This window comes from Sturnira hondurensis, unplaced genomic scaffold, assembly GCF_014824575.4.
Source record: "Sturnira hondurensis isolate 20B ecotype Veracruz unplaced genomic scaffold, ASM1482457v3 Scaffold0008640, whole genome shotgun sequence".
Taxonomy (NCBI): Eukaryota; Metazoa; Chordata; class Mammalia; order Chiroptera; family Phyllostomidae; genus Sturnira; species Sturnira hondurensis.
Genome location: NW_028081271.1, coordinates 17,558,278 through 17,580,917, shown reverse-complemented (window position 1 = coordinate 17,580,917; position 22,640 = coordinate 17,558,278).

Genomic DNA, 22,640 nt, shown 5'->3' with positions numbered 1-22,640 from the left:
TTGCTATGTTGTGCCGAGAGCCAGGATGTGGATTGGGTTGGCCAAAACGTCCATGTGGTTTTTCTGTGAGACGGCTCTAGTAGTGCTTAGGGGTCTTTAATTTCATTTGAAACAATTTTGTTAGATTGTATTGTGACAGCTGTCTATCAGCATGCGTGTAAAAAAAACGTATCAAAATTGGTGAATTTTCGTGTAGCCATTTTAATATTGAAGATGGAAGAAAATACACAACATTCTTTGACCTACTATGCTTTATTATTTCAAGAAAAGTAAAAATGCAACTGGAACACAAAAACAGATTTGTGCAGTGTATGGAGAAGGTGCTGTGACTGACAGATTGTGTCAAACATGGTTTGTAAAGTTCTGTGCTGGAGATGTCTTGCTGCACAGCGCACCGCGGTCGGGTGGACCAGCTGAAGTTGACAGGGATCAGATCGAGACAGTAACTGAGAACAACTGATATGATGCCACGTGGGAGACAGCCGACATACTCCAAACCACCAAATCAATAAAGTTATTGGTGAAAATGAAAAAATGTGCCTTTTATTTTACGAAAAAAAAAACCACATGGACTTTTTGGCTAGCCCAATAATCAATGCACATATCTATTGAAGGGTGACTGGATAAAGAAAAATGTTATCTTCTTACCACAGAAGAAGATTCAGCCTTAAGAAGAAGAAATCCTGATGTCTGCAACAACAGGGATGGACCTAGACGGTATTACGCTGCGTAAAGTGAGTCACGCACGGAAGAACAAATACGGTGTGGTCTGACTTACAGGTGGAACCTGACACAGTCGCACTCATAGGAGGAGGGAGGAGAGTGATGATTTCCAGTTTCTGAGGGGAGGAGTGAATGCGGGAGATTACAGTCAAAGGGCACCATGTTTCAGTCGTACAAGATAAATACTGGATGTACACTACCTAGCATGGTGCCTATAGATAGTGATAATGTGTTACACACTTAAATGTGTTAGGTATAGGGTAGAGCTTTTGTAAGTGTTCTTACCACATACTCTCACACACAAAATATTAACAGTAAGAAAGGAAACACTGGAAAGTGATGGACAGGCACGGAGCCTTGATGTTAATGATGGTTTCACGGTGTATACTTATCCCTGAACTCATCCAGTTGTATACATTTAAATACATCAGGGAAAAGTCCAGCCATTGTTAATACAACAAGAATGGTTTGCACGACATTGATGTAGCCTGGCAGCCAAGGGGAGGGGACTGGAATGCACATATGTGAACAATGACGACTTTATTGTCCTGGTCTGTGGGGGTGGTAGACACCACTGAGTGAGCATGTGTAGTGTGTGGCCTCTGCATTCAAAATGGCTGGATAAGTCCAGTGACCCATTTGCATCAAAGTTTCATTAAGCTAGAACTTTACTCCATGGAACCCATTTGGATGATTCAGAAGGCAGCAGGTATGGGCAACGAGTGATTGGCAGCTTCATCACGACAACACCCGCCCTCATACATCACGTCTGGTGGACAGGTTTGGGGTGAAACAACAAGTCACCCCCGTGACTCAGCCCCCCTACAGACCAGATTTGGCACTTTAGGATTTCTGGCTTTTCCCCAACTAAAATCCCCTCCGAAAGGGAAGAGATTTCAGGTATTCAGTGAGATTCAGGAAAATGCAACGGGGCAGTTGGTGGCAATTGAGAGAACTGTGTGGGGTCCCAAGTGCCTGCTTGGAAGGGGACTGACATGTCATTGTCCTGTGGACAATGTTTCCTATATCTTGTATCTTTTAAAAAGATTTTATTTATTTATTTTTAGAGAGAGGAGACAGGAAGGGGAAAGAGTGGGAGAGAAGCATCAATGTGTGGTTGCCTCTTATGTGTCCCCGACTAGGGACCTGGCCTGCAACCCAGGCATGTGCCCTGGCCGGGGATCGAACCAGTAACCCTTTGCTTCACAGGCCGGTGCTCAATCCACTGAGCTATGCCAGCCAGGGCCTGTTTCCTATATCTTGTATCTTGAATAAATGCCTCCACTATTCCCAGCACATGGCTGGATACCTTGTGGACAGATCTCATATGTGCGGCTTTTTGCATGTTAACCATACCGCAACAGAGTGGATATAAAACAAAGATTGCTGGGCAAGAAAAGCAAGTGCTCAGGGCAAAGAGTAGGGCATCAATTACACCATCAGGAGATTGCATGCACGGAAGACCTGGAATCTTCCATGAGCCAAAGTTGTAGAAAACATCTAAACAGATGTTTTAGAAACAGAAAACCCTGATTAAACACTAGTTAAGGGAGCAGATAGAATCTGGTCCTTGCCCTCATCTTAGAATATTTATAGTCTAGTCAGAGAGAGAAGATCACTAGGTATGAATCACTGAACAAAGTATTTGAAAACACATGAATCAGGAACAATATTAGGAAGATGAAAATAGCACTCATTAATCAAAGAATATATACAAATTAATTTTTGACACATGTTTTATGTGGCAGAGTTGTTTAGGGAAGATGAAAATTGGCAGTGGCAACTAACATTTGCATAGCACATCCACAGGCATTAATATGCCTGCCTCTAAGCAGGGCGACGCCCCCTCGGGAAGGCTGTGTGGGGGCCGGATTCAAAGGGCTTCTCTATCTGGTATGGTTCGACTTTGACAAAGGCCTTGAACACATCGGGAAGGTACCCACAGAAGTAGTCACTAGACCATTTGTCTATCTGAAGACAAGCTCAAAATTAAAAAAAAATCAGAGAGAACACAACATTTTCAAATTCATGTTTTAATTTTTTTTTCCCCGAAGCAAGTTTCAAGGAAAGCTGCGAAAAGTAGATATATTTTCTGAGAGACATGGGCTGAGTGAGTTTGGAAGGACGCAGTCTCTCACAGAGATTTGTGTTCCCTGGTGCGCTCCAGCGAGGTGCTGGGGACTTTAAAATAAGACCATGAACGCATAGTCAGAGGGCTTTTAGGATCTTGGATATGCCCCGATGGCTATGCTTGGTTCTCATCTATGAGGAAACATTTCTCCAAAGAAAAGGATGGAGTTAGAGTCCCCAGAGACCCATTGCTACCGCTCAGCATCACAGGTCACCACAGTGATAGAGCTGAACTTGAGGATGACCGTGGTGAAAAAAACAGTGGAAACTGGTGAGCAGCTTGGGAAGAAAAAGCACTGAATCTTAGAAACACCTTTAGATCTCCATAGAGTATAACTGGCTATATTTTCTTGCAATGGAAAATAATTTCGCTATCTCCTTTAGTTTACCTTTAAAAGGTGAATTGTGCTAATCTCTCAGAGATTTTTGATTCTTTGATTCGGTCAAGAATTAAGGAGAGTCGTATTTTTTTTCTTCAGCACACCAAAGGGTCCTGACAAAAGATGCTTTCCACAGCCAGAAAATGATGCTCTTCCTAGAAATGACAGGACTACTTTTGCCTAATCCCTCCTTTTGCAAGTAACAACAAGGAAGCCTGGGGTACCAGGGAGATGCTTTTCCACTGCCTCTAGAGACTTCCGCGCAAGCGAGCCTTCATTACTCCACGCACACTGTGTCCTAAACCAGACCTCAGTTCTTAAACCTGCCCAAGTAGTGAAACCCTTGGAATTGATAGATTTGGGGAGCATAGCATGAAATATTGACACTGCTCACTCATTTGTCTTGCCATCTATTGCCGCCCACTGGCAGACAAGAAGCAGTAAACACCAAAGGGCGATAACATAGATCTCAGAGAACTGTCAGAGCAGAATATCCCACCGAATTTAGGTGTCCTGCAAAGGAAGGAAGGGCTGCTCTCACTTTATTTTAGTAATAATAGAGCACGCTGTGGCTCGGTTTGTAGAACGCTGTGCTGGAACACAACGATAATTACTATTTATTGAGAGCCTATTAATTGGGCAGCAGGTAGTATTTGAAGTATTTTTCCAATGTTTAAGAAAATCTCTGAGGCAGCCAATATTATCCACACCATAAGATCTAGAAAGAGGACACAGTTTAAATAACTTGCCCATGGTGACCAGCATGACAAAATCAATATTTGACCCCGAGCTATCTAATCCATCTGGCCCGGTTTCTACATTCCCCATCACGCTCTCCCCGAAGAGAGGCCCCTGCATCCCCACTCACAGGTCCCTAGAGCCAGACCTGACGTCAGAAGTGCCTGACCCTTGACTACCAACTTACACCCGAATTCTGGCAAACGGGCTTCTGGTAAGTGTTCCCTGCTCTTGGATAGCCAATATCCAAAATTCCCCAGTTCTGGTTCTCTACCGTGCACGTTCTTCATCATATTTTAGATCTTGCAACTTGCCATGGATTTTTGTGCCAAAGCCAGAATCAACACAAACTTCCCACCAGAGGTATTCTGTTTGACTTATGTTAATTATTATCAGCAAAAAAGAAAAAAGAAAAAGAAAGAGAAAAGCAACTACTGATTCCTGAAGCCTATGTGAGCATAAAGGCATGTGTCGTTTTGTGTCCAAGGTGAGTTCGTCTTTGCCTAAAACAGACCTGACTTCAGGCCTATTGTCCTGGCAGTATTATTTTAAAAACATTTTAAAAGATTTTATTTATCTTAGAGAGAGGGAGAAAGAGGAGGAGGGAAACAACTTGTGTGAGAGAAGCTTCTCTCTTGCCTCTCGCACGCCCCCACTGGAGTCTGGGCCTGCAACCTGGGCACGAGCCCTGGGCATGACCAGAAGTCCAGCTGGTGACCTTTCACTTTGTAAGGTGACACCCAACCAACCGGGCTATACTGGTCAGGGCCCGGCATAATTATCAACAGTGCCCATTTAACTCCCCAAACAGTCTCGGTTTGAACGATACATTTTAAGTTTATCTTAATCACGTGCACCATTCTCATATTGCAAAGGCAATGCACAAATTTTATTTAATCTCCTTATAATTTTAACAGGAATTTGAAAATGTAGCTAAACTTATACAAATGAGCTGAGTTAAAATCCGAGATGTTAAAATACAGGGTGAAGCAAAAGTAGGTTACAGTTGTCTGATGGAAAATAACATAATAATTAATAAATAATAATACCAGACACTAACAAAATACCATTCGGGTATGTAAATGTTGGTTGGGTTTAATCCTAGAAACATATTGGCACATTTCATGGTCTGCAGTATCTAATAGGTATTAATCGGGCAATCATCGATCATTGGTACATTGTTTCATTCAGCTTATTATTGAAAGATATTGGGAAGCACAGCTGCCTACTGCCAGAAAAGAACTTGCTGACCACTCTACCCAGATCAAAAATATTACATTTTCCCATTGCACCTTTGTCTTACAGACATACCACCTATTTATTCAGTACTAGAGAAGAACTTTAATACATTGATAAATCAAGAAGTCAATGATGTGATAAAAACAAATGATGGTTTCCAAGAAAACCCCTAACAATCAGGCCATATGTTTAGCTTTATAGTAGAAATGACACACACAACATTCATCTAACAACATGCGGACATACTTTGTCGCTTAGAATAACCAAGCATGAAAATAAGATGTTGTTAATGAAGTTCAGTTGCAGTAAATGACAGTAGTAAATGGAACGACATTCAAGTACTGCCATTTAAACATGCATTTAAAATAGCTTCCCCAACAACCGTTAGAACTGACAAATGAACTCAGTAAAATTGCAGGGGGTAAAATCAGTATCACAACAAAAATCTGCCGTGTTTAAACACACTAATAACAAACTATCGGAGTAAATTTTTTAAATTACATTTAAAATTGCATCAAGAAGAATAAAATACCTAAAAACAAATTTAGCCAATGAGATAAAAGACCTGTACACTGAAAACTGTAAGACACTGATTAAAAAATTTGAAAAAGAAACAATAAATGAAAATACATTTCATATTCATATTTTAAAATGTCCGTATTAGCCAAAGCAAGTTAGGTTTAAATGCAATACCTATCGAACTGAAAACTTTTTGCATAACAAAAAAAAATCAACAAAACCAAAAGACAACCCACTGAATGGGAAAAAATATCTACAAATGATATAACTAATAAGGGGTTAATGTCCAAAATATATAAGAAACTCATGCAAGGTAACACCAATAAGAACAAACAATTTGATTAAAAAGTCAGCAGAGATCCTGAATAGACAGACATTTCCCAAGGAGAACACACAGATGTCCCACAGACATGCAAAAAGATGTTTAACATCAGTAATCACCAAGGAAATGCAAATCAAAAATATAATTAAATATTACCTTACACCTATCAGAGTGGCTATTATCAAAAAATCTACAAGTAAATTCTGGGCAGGATGTGGAGAAAAGGAAATCCTGGTGGCACTCTTAGTGCGATTGCAAATCGGTGCCACTGATTTATGTGTGGAAAACATATAGAAAGTCTTCAAAAAAAATGTAAACCAGAGCTGCTGCATGATCCAACAATTTCACTTCGAGGCATTTATCTGAGGAAAACTACAACAGCAGTTTGAGAAGATATGTGCACCCCCGGTTCACAGCAGCGTTAGGTGATCGTCAGTGGAAGAATGGATAAACACACACGCACACAATAGAACATTACTCAGCAATAAAAAACAATGACATCACTCCATGTGCAACGACATGGATGGACTGAGAGGGTATTATTCTGATTAAAATCAGAGGAAACAAATACCATATGTTTACATTTATATGTAGAATCTGAAAAACAAAGCAAAACAAGTAAATACACAAACAAAACAGAAACAGACCCATAGATGCACAGAACAATCTGATGGTTGCCAAATGAGAGGGGTGTAAGGGATTGACAAAATTAAATATATATATATATATATATATGTATACACTGAGGCAAAGAAAAACTGGTTTGTTACAATTAAAGGAAGAAGAACTAAGGGATTAAAGATTTCAGAAGCTTATGAAAAATTAGTCCTGGCTGGTGTAGCTCAGTGGATTGAGCACTGGCCTGTGAAGCAAAGGTCGCTGATTTGATTCCCACTCAGGGCACATGCCTGGGTTGCAGGCCAGGTCCCCAGTGGGGGACACATGAGAGGCAACCACACATTGATGTTTCTCTTCTACCCTTTCTCCTTCCCTTCCCTTCTCTCTATAAATAAATAAAATATTTAAAAAAATTAGAAACGGAACTACCATATGATCCCGTGATTCTAATTCCAGGTATTTACCCACCAAAAATAAAACACCAATTTGAAAAAGGTGCATGCAGTCCCATTCTCACTGCACTACATATTTCCAACTGCTGAGATATGCGAACAAACTGTGTCCATAGCTAGACAAATGAATCAAGAAAATGTGGGCTGTATATGCAATGGAATATTGTTGATCCATAAAAATAATGAAATCTTGCTATTTTTGACAACATGATGGACCTTGAGGGCATTCTTCTAAGTAAAATTAGTCTGACAAAGAAAGACAGATACTTTATAACTTCACATGGGGTATTAAAAACAAGAACAACAACAAAATGAGCTCACAGATACAAAGAAGAATTTGGTGGTTGCCAGAGGCAAGGTCGGAGGTAGAAGAAATAGGCACATGGGGTCAAAAGGGACGAGCTTCCAGTTGTAAGAGGATTAAGTCCTAGGGATGCAATGTGCAGTATAGTGACTAGAGTTAAAAATGCTACATTGTATATTTGAAAGCTGCTAACTTAGAAGCATGAATCACAAGAAAGAAAATATTTTATAACTATGTATGTTGATGGGTGTTAGTTATTCTGGTAATCATGTCACAATATATATAATGCTGAATAATTATGTTGTATACCTGAAACTAATACAATATAATATTATGTTAATTATACTTAAATAAAAATGAGAAAGGCTTGAAAATATAAACATAGCTTAGCACACTATTTTTTAAATGTAGATTTGTAAGAGAATAAGAACTTCTTGATATCTATCTATATATCTTCCCCAAAGATAATTTATTTATAAAAAATTGTGTATTTATTCTTACATGTTTAAACTTCAGTCACCTTCAAATTACTCTCCCCTCGATGCAATACACCTATCGAGGCATTTTTTCCACTGCTCGAAACAGGTTTTGCACTTGTCGATTTTTACGGCTGTAGTGCTTCTGCCATCTTTTGTTTCACCTCTTCCACCTCAGACAAACATTTCCCTTTGAGGACTCTTTTCATCGAAAGAGGGAAACAAAAAAAAAGTCACTTGGGGAGAGATCAGGTGAATTGAGAGGGTGAGGCATGGGTATCATGCCATTTTTGGTCGAAACTCCTGAAGAGTCAGTACAGTGTAGGCAGGTGTGCTCATAAATCACCCATCTTAAAATAGGCAAACGCATTTAAAAAGTCTTCAAAAAATTTCACTAAAGCAGAAGGCAGCCTCTCACAACAACACCAGTAGGTGCACTGATACAGATGGGTACCTAGAACACTCGCCTAGTGGGGGCAGCCTGTACTACAAGGGACCTACCCTCCAGAAACAATTCCAGTTTTTTGGAGGTCCCCCTTCATATATATATTTGAAATGGAAAACTTGGTGGATGAATTTATAATAGATTAGACACCGCTGAAGAGAAAACTAATGAACTAATAAAAAAATTTTTTTTAAGAAACTAGCCAGTATGAAGTGCAGACAAAGATAGAGACAACAAGAAGGCAAGGTCTGAGACATTAAGACAGAGTGTGAAGGTCTAACATATATTCCTGGGAGTTGTACATGAAGATAACTGCAGAGCTCAGGGGGAAAAGGCAGTCTTCCAAAATGGCTTGCATTTCCCAAAAACTGTTGTAAGACTCCAAAACTCACATCTAAGAAACACAACAAATTTCAAACAAAATAAATAGCAATTGACACCCTCACTATTCCCGTAAAACATCTAAAACATACTTCTTTTAAGTATACATTTTATTATTATTCCTTTTGTTACATTCTTATGTTAAGGTGGCATGTGTATCTCACACACAAAAATTTCAACGACAAAAAATAAGATTTTACCTTTCCTCCCCAATTTTGAATCTTCCCCAATGGAGAATCATATGCTGCTTAGCACTACTAATTAATGGTAAAAATAAAGACTCTAGGTGTGTTTTTTTGTTTCTTTGTTGGGTTTTGTTTTCATCTTTTTTAAGGTTTTATTTATTTATTTTTAGAGAATGGAAGGGAGGGGAAAGAAATGGAGAGAAGAAACATCCACCTGTGGTTGCTTCTCCCATGCCCCCAAATGGGGGACCTGGCCTGCGACTCAGGCACGTGCCCTGACTGGGAATCGAACCAGTGACCTTTTGGTTCCCAGGCCCACACTCACTCCACTGAGCCACACCAGCCAGATCAGTTTTTGCTTTAGTTTTTTAAAAAAACAGAAAAGGAATTCAGACTGTAAGTAGTTATTACGTTCAGGTTGTAGTGCCTGAAAGTTTGATGGTTACCAGAAACCTTTGCCTCCTGATGAATTGGCCACAGTGTGATTCTTTTCTATGGTGAGTCATGTATGGAGTGTTTGATGAGGGTTTGCCTGGCAATACCCAATGTCGGCTCCAAAGACTTCTGGATGAGTTCGTCTGTCAGCAAAACTGAAAGCCTTTTGTTGGAAATACCAGAACAGTTTTCAGCTAAGTGTTTTTGTGTGTGTCTTCAAGAGTAGTTTTTGTACAGAAAACACTATTCAGGGCTTTAATTTTTATAATAAAATTCAAGTAAAAATTTCTAAGCTCCAAACCTAGATCTTTCTTAAATTTTAAATAATGAAATGTTAATTTTTACTTATAAATCTAATAAGTGTATTGTTTTAAGAGTACTCTAAATACTTGTTTTTATCATAAATCTAAACTTACTTAAGCATTTGAAACTGTATTTATACTTTTACTATTTGGATAGTTAATTGAGCTCACTGATAGACTTAGTGAGTAATTAAATTACTGTGAGAATCAAATATATTTAACCTATAATGTGAAGAAATAAAAAATTCATAAAATACTGAGTATTTATAAGCTTACTCAAAATAAACTTAAAATCACGGTTCTAAATTAATTATTCAAATTATAAATTTGAGTACTAAGTTAGAATCAAAATCACAGGATAATGTATTTTTCTAATAGCCCAAATATTCTTAAATATTCTAAGTACAAGTTTTTAACAACTTCTTTTTATATAAATATTAACGAAAGGGAATTGGTGCCTCTTTTACTTTGTGATAAACCTTTGTTAGAGAGTTTAATACATATTACTCCCAAGGAAATGACCATTTCTTCCCCATAACGTAGTCTTCTAATGTACACTTAGAGTTGATTTCTCATTATACTACAGCTCAAAAAATGACCAAAAATACAAGCTAAGAGTCTGACTGTGTTCTTGACCCAGGACACTTTTATAATTTCCATGTCAATGACTCCATAACCCCAAAGAGGTGGATTTTCACACGTGAAACTCACGTTTTACAGGATCCCACCCACAACCAACTTAGATATCAGTTGACTGGATCTGTCATTTTTTGCCCTTTAAAATATTTTCACTTTGTTTTCAAATGAGATTTCGTCCCCTTCTATACGTTTTTACACTGTTCTGTATGCTTAGAAACACAAAAAAGCCACTTCTAGCCGGATTATGAAGATCGTACATGGCTGTGCCGTCCTACTTGGTTCCAGTGTCCACAGTCATTCTATCTATGATCTCTAGCTCTTAGAAACTGGAGGACTTCTGTATTGGCAAGTCAGTGACATTTTTTTCTAGCAATGTATTTTTCCAGTTGTTCCTATAAATACATGAAAATTTTACCAGAATTTAAGAGTTAAAGACAAAGAATGTGTTAATACTCTTGTAAAATTATAAGATAGCCTCTTCTCTTATTCTCAAAGTAAAATGTAACCCTGAATATCTGTGTTACTAATATTTAATTGCTCGTGAGCATTCTTTAGTTAATCTGTTTATTGTGTTCAAAATATTCCAAAGCAAAATTAAGTTTCCATTGTAGAGCTGATCATTTATGAAATAAAGATAAAATGATTTGGAGATACCCCCAAATAATTAAGTAAAAGAACATTTATTACCCCAAAATATTGAACCTTCTTTGGAAAAATAATTGTCCACACTTTTCCTAGTATTAAAGGCCATTACCATTTTTTGGAAATTTATCACTAGCTAATGAAAAAAGAATCATGAGTTGTACTGAAAAACAAATTCTGCACACGCAGGAATACATTTACTCACAAACTTGAACAGTAACAGACAAAGGGCTGACTCCCATCTTTTCATTCATGATTAACAGCACCATTGTTTTCAGCCTATCATTTGCCAGAGAAAATATTTTAACTCTTACAATATAAATTACAGACTTTCTGTTAGTTTAATGGATTTGATCTAGTAAAGAACTTTCATGACACCTTTCAGGAACCTAACTGACTTTGAAATTTTGATATATCCTTAAAAATGTATGCTTCCTAATAAATGATATACGAGTCACTCCTAAATTAAATTAAGATTATACTGGGCAATCACTCGAGTTCATGGCATGAGAATAACAACTATGCAAGGAGAAAGAGAAGCAGAAATCAAAGAGGAGGAGCAAGAAAAACTGGAATTTTATTTTTGTAAAACAGTTCTTTAACAAAATACCAATATTATATTAAAAAAAACACAAAGAAAATCTTCTACAATCTCAGGTCAGAAGTTAAAAACAGATTGTTCTTCTTGTTACATAGGTATTACTTTTAATAAACATAATTATAAAACTACTGCCTTTGATTTCCAACACACTCTCACCCCAACAAAAATAAAAATATTCTCATGTTGGAGAAATTCTATGGCAACAACTGATACTTCTAAAATATAAAATTAAACCAGTGAATGTTTTAGTCAAAACTGTCATATTTTCACTAAAATATTATCAAGTTTATTTCTATATTTCAGTATTACGGATTAGCTAACTTATAAAAATCTATATAATATTGATTAAATTTAATTTACTGTTAATTCTATCCAAATATTTCATAAAGTTCACATGGCTCTTCAATAAAGAATAAAATACCTAGTTTCGAAGTCAAGTAACGAATTTTAGTATTTATCCCAAGGCTTATTGTTACGTTACACTTTCTAAGTCCTTAATAAATAAAAAATGTCAGTTCAAATGCAAATTGTAAAATATAACAAGATAAAAATAATAGAATATGCCACAAGCATGTGTCACAAAGCAGATTAGGAGTCAGAAAAAGATAACCTGATAAATATCACTTCACTGATATATATTAGAATATAGGGTGATTACCAGTGAAAACACTATTCATTAACAAGAAACCAGTAATTATTTTACATTACAATATTTATTATTGTATTTTTCTCATTTTCATGGCCTCTGAGTACTAATGGTTTATAAACCAATTGAGAAAATACAATAAATAAATATGTACATACTGTTCATAAATGTTCTACTCACTTATGTTCATATTCTATGCTAAAAATATATACAACTAATTTTAATAGTAGTCTTTCATAAAAGAACTAGTAAACTTGCATGCCTATATTTTTATTGGAGGAGATGAATAGAGATTAGTGCACGTAAACTCACACAACCTATTTTTTCTTTTTTAGCAACAGTTAGTGAGTTTCCCTCTTGTACATCATTCCTATCATGAACCAAGGCACACACTTTGGAAAATTCAGACAGAGAATATTTTATATAATGTAAGACTCAGTATTATATCTTTAACAAACAGACTGAGAATATAAACATTTTGAGATAAAAAAGGAGATTTCAAGGCACCTGTGACGATTACAGATGGATCCGTCTCATCTGAGGTCCTAATCACTACATTATCCTTCCTATAATGTGCTTCTTACTATTTTTAGAGAAATTTGGCATACCAAGGGAAATTTATCATCTAACTTGTCAAGCAAAGAAGATAGCCAATGAATATAAATTTCAGTTTTCAGAATCAGCCTTAGAGATCAGGTAATTATTCAATTCAATTATAAATATATGTGCCTACTATGTGCCAACATCCTTAATTATCAAGACACAGACTCATATCTCAGGAAATCTCACAAATAACATTGGAATATTATTTTCTTTGTTTATTTGTTTAACTGCAAACTCACTATTTACCTATGCAACCAACTGAAACAATCTTTATTAGAATTCCAATAAATTAATTGTTCCTGTCACTAGACAAATCTCCCTTGGCCTTGAAAGTGACTGCAGATCAAAAGGGCCCAGTGAGGACAGCCAACTATTTGCTGAATTGAACTAGGAAATTGAAAACCTCTACTCCCATGCAAAAATGAAAAACACACAAAATGTGATTTCAATGCAAGTGAGATAAGAGATGGTTTGTTATTTAACTGACAAGTGACCCACTTTCCCAAGTCTTTCCACCATTGAACACCTTCCCCCTGTTTTTCCACCACTGAGCAAACATCAATTTCATAGAATGATGCAATAAATCCAAGATGCTTTAACCCAAGGAATTCTAGGAAGAATGAAAATATTCACTATAAAGAGTAATACAGTAAAAGGCCACTGGGCTTTTTCAGTACCTCGGATAGTACCAGAAAGCCAGAAAAGGGGGGTCGTGCAGCCATACCTCAGAGACGTTGGGGGCTGAATTATAGATCTCTGTAATAAAGTGAGTATCGCAATAAAGCAAGTCGTAATCTTTTTGCTAATGGTGCACCCTATCTTCAGTTTGAAAAATGGAACACCTGTGAGGCACAGTAAGGCAAAGTGCAATAAAATGAGGCATACTTGTAGCTCATAAAAAGAGAAAATAAATATTAGAGATCTTCCAGTTGAATATTTCCCAGGTTTTTCTGATTTATAAATGGCATCGTAATAATGTTTTCAAAATTGGGAGCATTAAAAATTGTTTGGGGGAAGGTTAATAAGAATACAGGTCTTTCTGTGTACCTGATTCTATTTGAAATATTTTCCATAGCTGACCTTGTTTAATGGTCCCAACACCATGATTTAGGCTGGCATGGCTTCTCCTGCTTTATATACAGATGAGTACAATGAGATGAAATGACCTTCTCAACATCCCCCAGCCAGGTCATCACAACCAACCCAGGATTCCAAGCCAGGTGTCCCTGCTCCCGAGCCCGTGCTCTTCCTCTGGGGCATAGGAGAGACTTGAGGTTAATATCAGTGTTTTTAAATACTATGTCATATGGTTATGTTTAATACTGTATTTAAAGTTAATTATAACTAAGCCCTGGCTGGTGTAGCTTGGTGGATTGAGCGCGGGCCTCAGAACCACACGATCGCGGTTCAATTCCCAGTCAGGGCACATGCCTGGGTTGCAGGCCAGTTCCCAGGGGGGGACTCACGAGAGGCAACCATACATTGATATTTCTCTCCTTCCCTTCCCCTCTAAAGATAACTAAATAAAATCTTTAAAAAAATAAAGTTAATTATAACTTATGAAGACATGTGTTTACTTTCTTTCATTTAACTCATGGCCCATGCTGCTTAGTTTATTTCAATAGCAATTTTCCTATTGCTTAGAATAAAGCATAATCTAGAAATTATTTTAAATTAAATATGACATTGCATATTTAATGCAATATTAAATTTCCAGCATATTTAGGCTGGAAAACAAACACACCTTATAAAATGTAGACGGAAACTGAACCCTGTCCTACAATGCTAAAAGTGCAAAACTGCTTTCATTATTTCATGTGCAGTATTCTTGTTTTCAGCCTATCATTCATATCATTCATAAAAATAATACTGAATATAAACTTATCGTGTGTGTTTTATTTCTAAGTGATGACATTAGAGAGGTTTCGGGGTATTATTTTCAAGCTTTCCTCACAAAGCAGCTGTTGTATTTAGAGCCTTTACGACCCTCAAACCCAAAGCCAAATGAATATGATATTTACTGCTTTTCTTTCTGCCATTGTTTGCCAAATGCAAAAATGGCAGGTCTTGAAATTTTAAAAGGTTGTTTTAGGGCAAATTCAAACGAAATATTAACTGTCTGTGGTGGCACGAAAATAAAATCAGTAGCTGCCGTGGGCTGGGGAAGGGAGAAACCACAAAGGGTGCCAGAAACCTCTTGGAGGCTATGGAAGGTTCTGTGCCTTCATCATGGGGGTGTCAAAGGTCATCCAGGAGTGTGCTTCAGATAGATGTAGGCTATTATATATGAAGTATATTGTGCTAAGTAGGATAAAGTGGGGGAAATGTTATTTTACGCTTTGAAGAATGAGCTTATGGAACTCATTTACCCAAAGAAGAGTTTCAACCTAAAAAGTTACATAATACGAATAATAATAATGATGCAGCAAAATAAATTCAAAAAGGACTTAGATAAAAGACATTGCAGATACTGTGGCATAAACATCTAAAACATTGAAACCGACACTGGAAATAACAATTGGGGTTGAACACATGCACCTGTCTCTACTACAGACATAAAACACTGTTATTGTACTCCGATTGTACAATTGTACTCAGATTTACTCCGATTAGCCACTGAAACATTACATAGGAATAACAGGTTACATGGAGAAAAATATAACTGATTGCTTAATTTATAACCTTGATTTATCACTGTCCCTGTGGAAAATCTACAGTTCAAAATCCCTGGCACAACACTTCTTGGCCTCTTACAGGCATGATGCAACTTTGTATTATCAAAACAAAAGGGATAAAAAAGGGACAAATGCAGTTTTTCCAAAACCAGTCATATTTATGCTGACGATCAACTGTGATTTGTGTTCTACATTATGTAAGGGAAGCGTTAAACAGACAATGGATTTCGCTCTCATTGCTACCACGTTCCCCATTTAACAAGAAAACACAGGCAAAGGCTTGTAAGAGGTGGATTTACTCCAGTTTAGCAACAGCTTCCATTTTCTCAATAACTAATATATTACTGTATTAGACTTCTATCTCCATTGCCTACTTTTTTCCAGTGGCTACTTACTGTTTATTTGAAGAAAGGAAAGGCTTTAACAGAAAGTAAAAATGCTAACGAGTTGTAGCTAGTATCTCACCCAGTGAGGGCTGGCTTCTGTTGTTACGTTTTCCATTCGTGAGCTGTCTTTTCCTCAACACTGCAAAATTTGCCCCCAAAAGTAAGCTTGTTAGAAAACTTGGATGAATGAGTCTTTCTTGGTCAACGAGTTTAACACTAACTTGTTAATTAATCTCAAGTATTCATTAAGATGCACAGTCATCCAACAAAAATTATTAGGTGGGGAGGGTTGTGTGATGTGTCATAGTTTCTGAGCACCCGTGCAGGGGTTTTCACGTGCAACCGAAAATATGTGATACGTGGGGAAGAGAACCAGGAAGAAACACCACCTTTATTCTACAAGAGGGAGGAGTGAAAATAGGGTCCGGCACAGCCCTGAGTCCCTGACTGGTCTCAGTGAATGAGACAGAAGAAGCTTGAGCTAAGTTCTCACCATATTGGTACCAGGGGATTCTGAATCATCCATCCTCATTCAACCTGAGAACTACCTCATTTACCTATATCAAATATTGGGCTTCCATAAAAGATTTAGCTTGAAAAAAATGGTTAGCTGTTGAACGTGCTTGTAAACGACACTTGTGTGATGCACTCCCCAGACCCACTGCGGCCGTGAGTTTAAACGCATAGGCCTGAAGTTGCCCCGATGCAGAATGCCCCGCATTTCCATTAGCAGCAAAGGGTGGATATATTCTAGAAGCTGTGACTGACAAGTGAGGGTTTCAGAGAAAATCTTGGTTTAATCAAGTTGACGTCATACTGGAGATTATTAGTAAAAGCAAAATTGTAAAAGAGAACCAAATGAGTTACCCCAGTCTGGTCAGTGTACAAGAAGAGACAGAGGTGGAAAGAAAGGGACTCTTTAAGGACTGTAGGGCGGAAAGACCCCAGCTGAACTAATTTGCGAGCAACAACCTCCCCCTATACTTTACCCACATTTCACTACCACCTCATCGAACAGCCCCGCCCATTCTCCTAGGAGCAGTGTAAAGCCCTTTGTCCCCTGAGGCTGATGGCAGACAAAGAGACCCAGCTCTGATTGTCATCCATCCTGCTAAAACACAGGAAAAACTTCTTTGATGATGAAAGCAGTTCAGCAAGTAAAATTTCCTACAGCAGTAGTCTGAAAAATCCCTGGGTTTCTCATTCTGTTCTCCCATCTAGGGGGACACTAGCCCAGGGGCAGCTACAGGTGGGTTGTTGAGGGCTGTTGTTCACTGAGCATTTCCTTACGTATACTGACCTGTGTGTGTGTGGGGGGGGGGGGGGGGGGGAAGAAACATTCACTAGACTAGGAGAAGGAAGGGATTTAGGTAAGCAAAGGTGAAAACTGACACTGAATCCCAAGCATGTCAGCATCTCTTTATAGGTGATTTCATGTAGCAGGCTTGACAGAATAATTCAAAAGAAAAACAAATAGACGAACAAACAAAAAACCCCTGAATTCTACTTACTGTATCCAACTAGAGCCGAAAATCCTCCAGTGCTACCAAAAGCTGTTTTGTCAATGCAGGAGGAATAAATCAAGAAAAATGTAGTTCACCTTCAGTGGAGCCAAGTGATTCCAAGAATCAACTCATTCACCATTTTCTATCAGTGAGAAATTCAGTAAATAGAGGCAGAAGAGGAGTCAATGAATGTGCCTAAATAATACCTTAGCTTTGTGCTCGCTGGGCTTTTAATTTGGTAAATAAATGCCTTCCACTGGACATGCACCCTAGAGTCCGGGCAATGACGTGGATTAAATACTGTTAGCTCTGTTAGCTCTGCAAAGTTGAATGCATCTCAGAGGTCTAGCTAACCATAATGGTCCTGGAACATTTGGCCTGCATGTCCTTGCTGTTTAATTTCAAACACCAAAAAGGGCATGTGGGGGCAACAAAGCCCTGAGGTTGTAAATACCACCTTTCTAGTAGTTTTAAGTCTGCTAACTGTATAAACAAGAGACATACACCTTCAAGTTAAGAAATACAAGTGTATGGATGCCTATGTAAAACCATCACACGCTGCCTTATTCACAATGTGAAGTTAACCCTAAGCAACTCTCCTGGCGTAATACTGGAGGGAGATTTCACAAAGGAAAGATGCCCACGGCCCTCCTACTTCGTTTCACAAAAGTAATGCAAGAAGTGCAATGACTGATAACTTTTTAAATTCCCAATTCTATGATTATTCAGAGGAGAAAAGAAAACCTACACAGAGGTTTCTGTTACTCTTTTACTTTCCTCATTTCTTTCTCACTTATTTTCCCTATTTCTGTTTTGGTCAGTCATATTTAAAGTGTCACACTTCATGCATAGTCCCTGAAGTCCATTGAAGGGAGCAGTCAGAAAACTTTTATGAGAAACACAGGAAAACAACTCAGAATTACTCAGCCTAAGGAAGGTAAGGCCGGTGGAAGATAGCGCTGGAGGTGGGAGGAGTCAGAGATAACAAGAGCCTTCTTTACACATCTATTTGAAGGGTTATCATGTGTAAAAGTCTTATACAACTTCAAAGGCAAAAAGCTATAGTAATAAAAATTCCAGACAAGTTAAACGGGGAAATGAGCTATTTGTACATGAAATGAACTGAGGAGGTGGTGAAATTGCTTTCACGGGTGTTGTCAAAAAATAAACTTGAAACCCTGGCTGGGTAGCTCAGTAGGTTAGAGAGTTGTTCCCAATAGGTGAAGGTTGTGAGTTCGATGCTCAGGGCACAAACAAGAATCAACCAATGAATGCACAAATAAGTAGAACAACCAACTGATGTTTTTCCCTCGCTCGCTCTCTCAAAAAATCAATCAATAAAAAATTAACTTGACTGAATATCAGGACATTTAAAAAGGTATTCAAAATCAAATTAGGAGTTAAACTAGACAGTGCTTAGGTTTTTACCCACTCTGCGAGGGTTGGAAAACAGATCAGTATCGTGTCACCCAAAAGCAAACCTTCACAAACTCAAAGCCTACCCATGTAGGTCCTCTGCAGTAGGGAGAAGGGCAGGGCTATTGGGAAAAACAAAGGACTTGAAGAGCAATAACTAGGAGAAAGTCAATTGGTTCTGAAAGAGAAAAGCCAGAGCCCTGGAGAAACTCCCAAGTTTCTGTCCTTGAGCAAGTCAACTTGACCTTCTAAAGTACAGCTTTGTTCAAATTTCTATAAACACTTGCTTAACTTACAGGCATGCTGTGTAGCTTATCGTAATCCCAGAGAGACACAGTCCCCTGAGCACAGCAGTGCCTTCACCTGGGAAGCTGTAAGGGTGTACGCATCCGCATTTACCACATTTTGTGGCTGGATAAACAGAAGCACCAAGGAGCTAAAAGTGTAGCTAAAAGAATCATGCAGTTAGCCAGGGGCTGATACAAAACCTTTCTAGAATTCTGCCTTCCTACTGACTCTGTTTCTACAGAGATTTTAAAAAAGTACTGGGCATTTGAGCAAGGCCAAAACTAACAAAAACAGAGTGAAGACAAATTCCCTAGCATTCACCTTTGCTAGAAGAGGGACAGATTCGATCCTGGTTTTCCCCACCCACACTCTCACGAATATCCCCACCACTATCCCATGTCCAAGGGTTAAACAAAGAGACAAGGTTAGCGATCCTACGGAATTCACTATTTAAGTTCTGGCCTCTAATGTGCCAATCCTTTGCTTCTATAAAGACAAATTTGTTATATACAGAGCTACCTTCTGAAACCCCTTTTAGCTAGAATTTGAAAGAGGCCTGAGGCCCAAGCCCATCCCCGAGAGCCACTTGTGAGAAGCTGAACCTCGGAGTTCCCTCGAAATCACTGAGGGAACTTCATCAGCAGATACAGAGGCATCACCCCAGGCTTACTAAATCAAACCCTTACTCTTCAAAAAGCCTTGAGGATGATTTGCAGCTCGCACAAGAATCACATGGTCTGTAGCTCGGTCCTGCTCTGATCCCCCTCCCCCAGCTCTGCCTTGTCCAACATGGTGGCCACGCAAGCTCCTGAGCACATGAAGCAAGGCGGACCCCGAAGGGGGTGCATGGCACATGTGGAAACATGTCGGACACCCCAAACTCAGTACTGAGGAGAGACTGCAAAATATTGATAGCATGTTGAGATGAGAATGTTTGGACATATAGTAAGAAATAAAATATATCATTAAAATGAATTCCTCCTGTTCCCTTTGATTTTTTAATGTGGTTAAATAGAAAATGTTACACCGTACATGTGGCTTCTAGGTAACACATGAATTGCCTTTTGCATGACTACAGGTTTCTGTCTTTTGAAAGTGTATGCTTTCCCATGCTGTGTCTCATTTGTCTCATTGTCCTTACAAAACCTCCACAGAAGGAAATCACTCAGGCTCACTGAGAACTACACCCTTTATTAACTTCTTCCAGTTTATAAACCTCTTACTGCTCTTTTATGCCTTGACTCACTCCAGCTTCTTTGAAACTGTTAGTTTGAATTAGAGGCCACAGTCATCACCCCTTGTGCTTCTGTAGAAAAGAGGCTACCCTTAGTTCTGTGCCCTTCACAAAATATTTTCCAGTGACTGGATCTTCAAAGCCTGATGCTCATTGAACATTACAGTCACAATTACAAATCCGGAGATCAATCATTACTTGCCTATGTGGTGTTGGCTCAAGCATTTGTCACTTGCCTGTCTACTGTATCCAATTATTGAAAATTTGAGCCCTGGCTAGGGTGTCAGTGGACTGAGTGCCGGCCTATGAACCACAGAGTCACTGGTTCAATTCCCTGTCCTAGCGCGTGCCTGGGTTGCAGGCCAGGTGCCCAAAGGGGGGTGCAAGAGACGCAAACACATTGATGTTTCTCTCTCCCTTTCTCCTTCCCTTCCCCTCTCTCTAAAAATAAATAAATAAATCTTTTGAAAAAAGTAAAGAAAATTTGAATCGAGTTCCATGCTTACCTATCTATTCATCAACGAGGGAATGAAGTCACATGGCCTCCAATACGAAGAAAGTTGGTTTCATCAGGTTAGACACGTTTATACGAGACGACCGACTACACATTGGGGTGGGGGCAGCTGACACAACAGGGAAGACATTTCAGAGACAAACATGTCGTGAGCGAAGGTCCGGAGGCTGCCGTGAGAATGACTGTGTAGAGCATGAGGGCTGCCTGGCTCCTGGAAAGAAAGGTGCTTGAAGACATGGGTGGTGACAGTGGCTGTACGTGTGTGCGTGGGGGGAGGGGGGTGGTGCAGGTGGAAAGTCTGAGGAGCTGCCCTACTCAACACAACCACGTGCTGTGTTCTCGCCTCACGAACTGGGCTGTAAGCACCGTTCTCCGTGCAGCTGGAACTGGCTCGGGCCACATGGCTGACCGCTCAGCAACCAGTGCTGCGAAGGCCCTGCTGCTGCTTCTCAAGGGCAAAAGGTGAATGTTCACTGGATGGAGGTCAGTACCGGAGGAAGATGACAAGACCCGATTCCCGCGCCTGCTCTTCAAGCAGGCACTTGTTATGCAAGTCACAGAAACCCAGAGGCTTCATGTGTGTCCTCCTCTGTGGGACATTTGTTTGAGAGTCTGAGGCTTACCTACAGCCTTTGCCACTTTAGTTTACTATGCCCACAATATGGTAGGCTTGAAGGAACATAAACTTTGGAGGTAGCCTGTGAAATTAGTATTTCTCAATCTCAGTTGTCAAACTGCAAAAGAGAGAGAATACCATGTACCTGGTATGACTGTTATAAAAAACTTAAGTGGGATCGTTATGTAAAGCACCCAGCCTGGCACGCTGTATGCACTCCATCAATGATAAGGTCCTTCTCCCATTATTATGATTCCAAGTGATGTCAAGCCACAGCGAAATTTTTATGCACCCACAATCAGCATTGGTTTTAGTCAAAAGTGAGAAAATAATAATTCCCTGTGTGCATAGCTATTGACATTTACAGGGAAACTCCCGCATTCATGGGATGGCATGTCATCTTTTGTCATTTCATCTCGTGGAGGAAATCCTTCCACTCATTAGTGCTAGAATGCAATGAGGGGGTCTTCCACGGGGCATCACAACCAAGTGTCTAGACCTTCACTGACAATGGGAAAATATTGTGGTTTTTTTTTTTAAAGAACAGTCTGACCCCCTCTGACACCAGGAATCATTCAAACACACTCTGCTCAGCAAAACAGAAAGTAACTGAGAAAATATTCCCCATGAAACTCAGTCTTCTCCAACTTCGTTCTGAGCATGACACATTTTTATTAGCACATTCTTCTGTTTTGTTGTTTCCAGAGAGCCCCATTAACAGCAGTCCAACTGTTGTCATGACCGTGTGCCATCAGCTCACAGGAAAGGGGCCGTACTGAGGTCTGCCTCGACCGGCCGAGACTTTAGGCAGCAAGCAGGTGGGTCCCCCTATACGTGGAACAGCTCCCACGGTGCCGGTGCACACCCCCCCCAGTTAACCACACACCACCACCTCAGAGTTAAAACAGCCAAAAAGGCATTGCTGGGGAAGTGTGCTACTAACGGACACAAAACGGGCGGAAGGTTTATCATCCCGTTCGAAGTTTGGTTTTTGCTTTGTGTCTTTCAGGCGGCCAGCAACAAAGGTGCCTGTGTGCTCACAAAGGCCCGCTGCAGAATATGTGAATATACAGGGTGGGCCACATGCAGGTTTACAGTTGTTCCTGTGGAAAATAATGTGATAGCTAATAAATTACGACACAAGAATAAACTGTCTTTCACGTACTCACAACTGTAACCCTATGTTTGCCAACCCCTGTAAAAAGGCCAAATTAATGTTTTTTTCC